An 8,993-nucleotide genomic window follows, 5' to 3' on the forward strand; every position below is an offset into this window, starting at 1 on the left:
CTCTCTGTCCCTATAACCTCCCCATGATATCACTCTCTGTCCCTTTAACCTCCTCATGATCTCATTCTATGTCCCTTTCACCTCCCCGTGAACACACTCTCTGTCCCTTTAACCTCCCCGTGATCTGACTCTCTGTCCCTTTAACCTCCCCGTGATCTCACTCTCTGACCCGTTAACCTCCCTGTGATCTAAATCTCTGTCCCTTTTACTTCCCAGTGATCTCACTCTCTTTCCTTTTAGCCTCCCCGTGATCTCACTCTCTGTCACTTTAACCTCCCCGTAATATCACTCTCCGTCCCTTTAACTTCCCTGTGATCTCACTCTCTGTCCCTTTAACCTCCCCGTGATCTCACTCTCTGTCCCTTTAAGCTGCACGTGATCTCACTCTCTCTCCCTTTAACCTCCCTTTGATCTCACTCACTGTCCCTTTAACCTCCCTGTGATCTCACTCTCTGACCCTTTAACCTCCCTGTGAGCTCACTCTCTGTCCCCTAAACCTCCTCGTGATCTCTCTCTGTCGCTTTAACCTCCCCGTAAACTCTCTCTGTCCCTTTAAACTCCCTGTGATCTCACTCTCTGTCCCTTTAACCTCCCCGTGATCTCTGTCTTTCCCTTTAAACTCCACATGTTCTCACTCTCTGTCCATTTAACCTCCCCGTGATCTCATTCTCTGTCCCTTTAAACTCCCCGTGATCTCTTTCTCTGTAACTTTAACCTCCCCGTGATCTCACTCTCTATCCCTTCAACCTCCCAGTGATCTCACTCTCTTTCCTTTTAGCCTCCCCGTGATATCACTCCCTGTCCCTTTAGCCTCCCCATGATCTCACTCTCTGTCCCTTTAACCTCCCAGTGATCTCACTCTCTGTCCCTTTAGCCGCCCCGTGAAATCAAACTCTGTCCCTTTAACCTCCCCGTGATCTCACTCTCTGTCCCTTTAACCTCCCCGTGATCTCACTCTGAGCCACTTTAACATCCCCGAGATCTCACTTTCAGTCCCTTTAACCTCCCCGTGATCTCACACTCTTTCCCTTTAACTTCCCAGTGATCTCACTCTCTGTCCCTTCAACCTCCCAGTGTTCTCACTCTCTTTCCTTTTAGCCTCCCCATGATCTCACTCTCTGTCCCTTTAACCTCCCAGTGATCTCACTCTCTGTCCCTTTAACCGCCCCGTGATCTCAATCTCTGTACCTTTAACCTCCCCGTGATCTCACTCTCTGTCCCTTTAGCTTCCCCGTGCGCTCATTCTCTGTCCCATTAAGCTCCCCGTGAACTCATTCTCTGTCCTTTTTGCCTCCCCGTGATCACACTCTCTGTCCCTTTAAATTCTCCGTGATCTCACTCTCTGTCCCTTTAACCACCCCTTGATCTCAATCTCTGTCCCTTTATCCTCCCAGTGATCTCAATCTCTGTCCCTTTAACCTCCCCTTGGTCTCACACTCTGTCCCTTTAACTTCCCCGTGATCTCACTCTCTGTCCCTTTAAACCTCCTGTGATCTCACTCTCTGTCCCTCTAACCTCCCCGTGATCTGACTCTCTGCCCCTTTAACCTCCCCGTGATCTCACTCTCTGTCCCTTTAACATCCCCGTGATCTTACTCTCTGTCCATTTAACCTCCCCGTGATCTCATTCTCTGTCCCTTTAACGTCCCCATGATCTCACTCTCTGTCCCTTTTAACTCCCCGTGATCTCTCTCTCTCCCCCTTTAACCTCCCCGTGATCTCACTTTCAGTCCCTTTAACCTCCCAGTGATCTCACTCTCAGTCCCTTTAACCTCCCCGTGATCTCACTCTCTGTCACTTTAACGTCCCCGTGAACTCACTCTCTGCCCCTTTAACCTCCCCGTGATCTCACTTTCTGTCCCTTTAACATCCCTGTCATCTCACTCTCTGTCCCTTTAACCTCCCCGTGATCTCACTCTATGTCCCTTTAACATCCCTGTGATCTCACTCTCTGTCCCTTTTACCTCCCCGTCATCTCAATCTCTTTCCCTATAACCTCCCCGTGATCTCAGACTCTGTTCCTGTAATCTCCCCGTAATCTCACTCTCTATCCTTTTAAACTCCCCGTGATCTCCTCACTGTCCCATTAACCTCCCCGTGATCTCACTCTGTGTACGTTTAACCTCCCCGTAATCTCTCTCTGTCCCTTTAACCTCCCCGTAATCTTGACTCTGTCCTTTTAACCTCACCGTCATCTAACTCACTGGCCCTTTAACCTCCCCATGTTCTCAATGTCTTGTCCTTTAACCTCCCCTTAACTCACTCTCTGTCCCTTTAACCTCCCCGTGATCTCACTCTCTGTCCCTTTAACCTCCCCGTGATCTGACTCTCTGTCCCTTTAACCTCTCCGTGATGTCACTCTCTGTCCCTATAACATCCCCTTGATCTCACTTTCTATCCTATTAAACTCCCTGTGATCTCTCGCTCTGTCCCTTTAACCTTTCGTGATCTCACTCTGCGAACGTTTAACCTCCACGTGATTTCACTCTCTGTCCCTTTAACCTCCCCGTGATCTCACTCTCTGTCCCATTAACCTCGCCTTGTTCTCAATCTCTGGCCCTTTTACCTACCCTTAACTCACTCTCTGTCCCTTTTACCTCCCCGTGATCTTACTCTCTGTCCCTTTAACCTCCCCGTGATATCACTCTCTGTCCCTTTAACCTACCCGTGATCGCAATCTCTGTCCCTTTAACAGTCCCTGTTCTCACTTTTTGTCCTTTTGACTGTCCCCGATTTCAATCTTTGTACCTTTAACCTCTCCGTGATCTCAATCTCTGTCCCTTTAAACTCCCCGTGATATCATCCGCTGTCCCTATAACATCCCCGTGATCTCACTCTCTCTCCCTTTAACCTCCCTGTGATCTGAATCACTGTCCCATTAACCTCCCCGTGATCTCACTCTCTGTCCCTTTAATCTCCCCGTGATCTCACTTACTGTCCCTTTAACCTCCCCGTGATCTCACTCTCAGTCCCTTTAACCTAACCGTGATCTCACTCTCTGTTCCTTTTACACTCCCGTGATCTCACTCTCTGTCCCTTTAAATTCCCTGTAATCTCACTCTCTGTCCCTTTAACCTCCACGTGATCTCACTCTCCGTCCTTTAATCCTCCCCGTGATCTCACTCTCTATTCCTTTTACTCTCCCGTGATCTCACTCTCTGTCCCTTTAACTCCCCGTGATCTCACTCTGCGTGCGTTTAACCTCCCCGTGATCTCTCTCCCTGTCCCTTTAACCTCCCCATGATCTCAGTCTCTGTCCTTTTCAACTACCCGTGATCTCACTCTCTGTCACTTTAACATCTTCGTGATCTCACTCTCTGTTCCTTTAACCTCGTCGTGTTCTCAATCTCTGGCCCTTTAACCTCCCTGTGATCTCACTCTCTGTCCCTTTAACCTCCACATAATCTCACTCTCTGTCCCTTTAACCTGCCCGTGATCTCACTTTCTGTCCCTTTAAACTCCCCGTGATCTCACTCTCTGTCCCTTTAAACTGCACGTGATCTTTCTCTCTCTCCATTTAACCTCCCTGTGATCTCACTCTCTGTCCCTTTAACCTCCCCGTGATCCCTCTCTCTGTCCCATTAACCTCCCCGTGATCTCACTCTCTGTCCCTTTAACCTCTTTGTAATCTCTCGCTGTCCCTTTAACTTTTCCGTGATATCACTCTCTGTCCCGTTAACCTTCCCGTGATCTAAATCTCTGTCCCTTTAACTTCCCAGTGATCTCACTCTCTGTCACTTTAGCCTCCACATGAGCTCACTCTCTGTCCCTTTAACCTCCCCGTGATATCACTCTCTGTCCATTTAACCTCCCGATGATCTCACTCTCTGTCCCATTAACCTCCACGTGATCTCACTCTCTGTCCCATTAACCTCACCGTGATCTCATTCTCTGTCCATTTAACCTCCCCGTGATCTCACTCTCTGGCCCTTTAACCTCCCCGTGATCTCACTCTCTGTCGCTGTAACCTCCCCGTAATCTAAATCTCTGTCCCTTTAACTTCCCAAAAATCTCACTCTCTGTCCCTTTAAGCTCCCCATGATCTCACTCTCTGTCCCTTTAACCTCCCCCTGATCTCATTCTCTGTCACTTTCACCTCCCCGTGAACACACTCTCTGCCCCTTTAACCTCCCCGTGATCTGACTCTCTGTCCCTATAACCTCCCCATGATCTCACTCTCTGTCCCTTTAACCTCCTCGTGATCTCATTCTCTGTCCCTTTCACCTCCCCGTGAACACACTCTCTGTCCCTTTAACCTCCCCGTCATCTCACTCTCTGACCCGTTAACCTCCCTGCGATCTAAATCTCTGTCCCTTTTACTTCCCAGTGATCTCACTCTCTTTCCTTTTAGCCTCCCCGTGATCTCACTCTCTGTCCCTTTAACCTCCCCGTAATATCACTCTCCGTCCCTTTAACTTCCCTGTGATCTCACTCTCTGTCCCTTTAACCTCCCGTGATCTCACTCTCTGTCCCTTTAACCTCCCCGTAATATCACTCTCCGTCCCTTTAACTTCCCTGTGATCTCACTCTCTGACCCTTTAACATCCCTGTGAGCTCACTCTCTGTCCCCGAAACCTCCTCGTGATCTCTCTCTGTCGCTTTAACCTCCCCGTAAACTCTCTCTGTCCCTTTAAACTCCCTGTGATCTCACTCTCTGTCCCTTTAACCTCCCCGTGATCTCTGTCTTTCCCTTTAAACTCCCCGTGATCTCTTTCTCTGTAACTTTAACCTCCCCGTGATCTCACTCTCTATCCTTTTAGCCTCCCCGTGCTCTCACTCCCTGTCCCTTTAGCCTCCCCATGATCTCACTCTCTGTCCCTTTAACCTCCCAGTGATCTCACTCTCTGTCCCTTTAAACGCCCCGTGAACTCAATCTCTGTCCCTTTAACCTCCCCGTGATCTCACTCTCTGTCCCTTTAAACTCCCCGTGATCTCACTCTCTGTCCCTTTAACCTCCCCTTGATCTCAATCTCTGTCCCTTTATCCTCCCAGTGATCTCAATCTCCGTCCCTTTAACCTCCCCTTGATCTCAAACTCTGAACCTTTAACTTCCCCGAGATCTCACTCTCTGTCCCTTTTACCCTCATGTGATCTCACTCTCTGTCCCTATAACCTCCCCGTGATCTGACTCTCTGCCCCTTTAACCTCCCCGTGATCTCACTTTCTGTCCCTTTAACATCCCTGTGATCTCACTCTCTGTCCCTTTAACCTCCCCGTGATCTCACTCTCTGTCCCTTTAACCTCCCCGTGATCTCACTCTCCGTCCCTTTAACCTCCCCTTGATCTCACTCTCTGTCGCTGTAACCTCCCCGTAATCTAAATCTCTGTCCCTTTAACTTCCCAAAAATCTCACTCTCTGTCCCTTTAACCTCCCCATGATCTCACTCTCTGTCCCTTTAACCTCCCCGTAATATCATTCTCTGTCCCTTTCACCTCCCCGTGAACACACTCTCTGCCCCTTTAACCTCCCCGTGATCTGACTCTCTGTCCCTATAACCTCCCCATGATCTCACTCTCTGTCCCTTTAACCTCACCGTGATCTCATTCTCTGTCCCTTTCACCTCCCCGTGAACACACTCTCTGTCCCTTTAACTTCCCCGTGATCTGACTCTCTGTCCCTTTAACCTCCCCGTGATCTCACTCACTGACCCGTTAACCTCCCTGTGATCTAAATCTCTGTCCCTTTAACTTCCAAGTGATCTCACTCTCTTTCCTTTTAGTCTCCCCATGATCTCACTCTCTGTCCCTTTAACCTCCCCGTAATATCACTCTCCGTCCCTTTAAATTTCCTGTGATCTCACTCTCTGTCCCTTTAACCTCCCCGTGATCTCACTCTCTGTCCCTTTAGGCTGCACGTGATCTCACTCTCTCTCACTTTAACCTCCCTTTGATCTCACTCACTGTCCCTTTAACCTCCCCGAGATCTCACTCTCTGTCCCTTTAACCTTCCTGTGATCTCACTCTCTGTCCCTTTAACCTCCCCGTGATCTCACTCTCTGTCCCTTTAACCTCCCTGTGATCTCACTCTCTGTCCCTTTAACCTCCCCGTAAACTCTCTCTGTCCCTTTAAACTCCCTGTGATCTCACTCTCTGTCCCTTTAACCTCCCCGTGATCTCTGTCTTTCCCTTTAAACTCCAAATGTTCTCACTCTCTGTCCATTTAACCTCCCCGTGATCTCATTCTCTGTCCCTTTAACCTCGCCTTGTTCTCAATCTCTGGCCCTTTAACCTACCCTTAACTCACTCTCTGTCCCTTTAACCTCCCCGTGATCTCACTCTCTGTCCCTTTAACCTCCCCGTGATCTCACTCTCTGTCCTTTTAACCTACCCATGATCGCAATCTCTGTCCCTTTAATAGTCCCTATTCTCCCTTTTTGTCCTTTTGACTGTCCCCGATCTCAATCTTTGTCCCTTTAACCTCCCCGTGTTCTCAATCTCTGTCCCTTTAACCTCCCCGTGATATCATCCTCTGTCCCTATAACATCCCCGTGATCTCACTCTCTGTCCCTTTAACCTCCCTGTGATCTCAATCACTGTCCCATTAACCTCCCCGTGATCTCACTCTCTGTCCCTTTAAACTCCCCGTGATCTCACTCACTGTCCCTTTAACCTCCCCGTGATCTCACTCTCAGTCCCTTTAACCTAACCGTGATCTCACTCTCTGTTCCTTTTACACTCCCGTGATCTCACTCTCTGTCCCTTTAAACTCCCCGTAATCTCACTCTCTGTCCCTTTAACCTCCACGTGATCTCACTCTCCGTCCTTTAAACCTCCCCGTGATCTCACTCTCTATTCCTTTTACTCTCCCGTGATCTCACTCTCTGTCCCTTTAACTCCCCGTGATCTCACTCTGCGTGCGTTTAACCTCCCCGTGATCTCTCTCCCTGTCCCTTTAACCTCCCCATGGTCTCAGTCTCTGTCATTTTCAACTACCCGTGATCTCAATCTCTGTCACTTTAACATCTCCGTGATCTCACTCTCTGTTCCTTTAACCTCGCCGTGTTCTCAATCTCTGACCCTTTAACCTCCACTTAAATCACTGTCTGTCCCTTTAACCTCCACATAATCTCACTCTCTGTCCCTTTAACCTGCCCGTGATCTCACTTTCTGTCCCTTTAACCTCCCCGTGATCACACTCTCTGTCCCTTTAACCTCCCTGTGATCTCACTCTCTGTCCCTTTAACCTCCTCGTGATCTCTCTCTGTCGCCTTAACCTCCCCGTAAACTCTCTCTGTCCCTTTAAACTCCCTGTGATTTCACTCTCTGTCCCTTTAACCTCCCCGTGATCTCTGTCTTTCCCTTTAACCTCCACATGTTCTCACTCTCTGTCCATTTAACCTCCCCGTGATCTCATTCTCTGTCCCTTTAAACTCCCCGTGATCTCTTTCTCTGTAACTTTAACCTCCCCATGATCTCACTCTCTGTCCCTTTTAACTCCCCGTGATCTCTCTCTCTCACCTTTTAACCTCCCCGTGATCTCACTCTCAGCCACTTTAACATCCCCGTGATCTCACTTTCAGTCCCTTTAACCTCCCAGTGATCTCACTCTCAGTCCCTTTAACCTCCCCGTGATCTCACTCTCTGTCACTTTAACGTCCCCGTGATCTCACTTTCTGTCCCTTTAACATCCCTGTGATCTCACTCTCTGTCCCTTGTACCTCCCCGTGATCTCATTCTCTGTCCCTTTAACATCCCTGTGATCTCACTCTCTGTCCCTTGTACCTCCCCGTCATCTCAATCTCTTTCCCTATAACCTCCCCGTGATCTCAGACTCTGTTCCTGTAACCTCCCCGTAATCTCACTCTCTATCCTTTTAAACTCCCCGTGATCTCACTCACTGTCCCATTAACCTCCCCGTGATATCACTCTGTCCCTTTAACCTCCCTGTGATCTTGTCTCTGTCCTTTTAACCTCACCGTCATCTAACTCTCTGGCCCTTTAATCGCCCCGTGATCTCACTCTCTGTCTCTTTAACCTCCCCATGTTCTCAATGTCTTGTCCTTTAACCTCCCCTTAACTCATTCTCTGTCCCTTTAACCTCACCGTGATATCATTCTCTGTCCCTTTAACCGCCCCGTGATCAAACTCTCTGTCCCTTTATCATCCCCGTGATCTCACTCTCTGTCACTTTAACCTCCACGTGATCACACTCTCAGTCCCTTTAACCTCCCCGTGATCACACTCTCTGTCCCTTTAACCTCCCCGTTATCTCACTCTGTCCCTTTAACATTCCCGTGATCTCACTCTCTGTCCCTTTAACCTCTCCGTGATCTCACTCTCTCTCCCTTTAACCTCCCCGTGATCTCACTCTCAGTCCCTTTAACCTCCCCGTGATCTCACTCTCTGTCCCTTTAACCTCCCCGTGATCTCACTCACTGACCCGTTAACCTCCCTGTGATCTAAATCTCTGTCCCTTTAACTTCCAAGTGATCTCACTCTCTTTCCTTTTAGCCTCCCCATGATCTCACTCTCTGTCCCTTTAACCTCCCCGTAATATCACTCTCCGTCCCTTTAAATTTCCTGTGATCTCACTCTCTGTCCCTTTAACCTCCCCGTGATCTCACTCTCTGTCCCTTTAGGCTGCACGTGATCTCACTCTCTCTCACTTTAACCTCCCTTTGATCTCACTCACTGTCCCTTTAACCTCCCCGAGATCTCACTCTCTGTCCCTTTAACCTTCCTGTGATCTCACTCTCTGTCCCTTTAACCTCCCCGTGATCTCACTCTCTGTCCCTTTAACCTCCCTGTGATCTCACTCTCTGTCCCTTTAACCTCCCCGTAAACTCTCTCTGTCCCTTTAAACTCCCTGTGATCTCACTCTCTGTCCCTTTAACCTCCCCGTGATCTCTGTCTTTCCCTTTAAACTCCAAATGTTCTCACTCTCTGTCCATTTAACCTCCCCGTGATCTCATTCTCTGTCCCTTTAACCTCGCCTTGTTCTCAATCTCTGGCCCTTTAACCTACCCTTAACTCACTCTCTGTCCCTTTAACCTC

This window comes from Cetorhinus maximus, unplaced genomic scaffold (assembly GCF_964194155.1).
Source record: "Cetorhinus maximus unplaced genomic scaffold, sCetMax3.hap1.1 HAP1_SCAFFOLD_297, whole genome shotgun sequence".
NCBI lineage: Eukaryota > Metazoa > Chordata > Chondrichthyes > Lamniformes > Cetorhinidae > Cetorhinus > Cetorhinus maximus.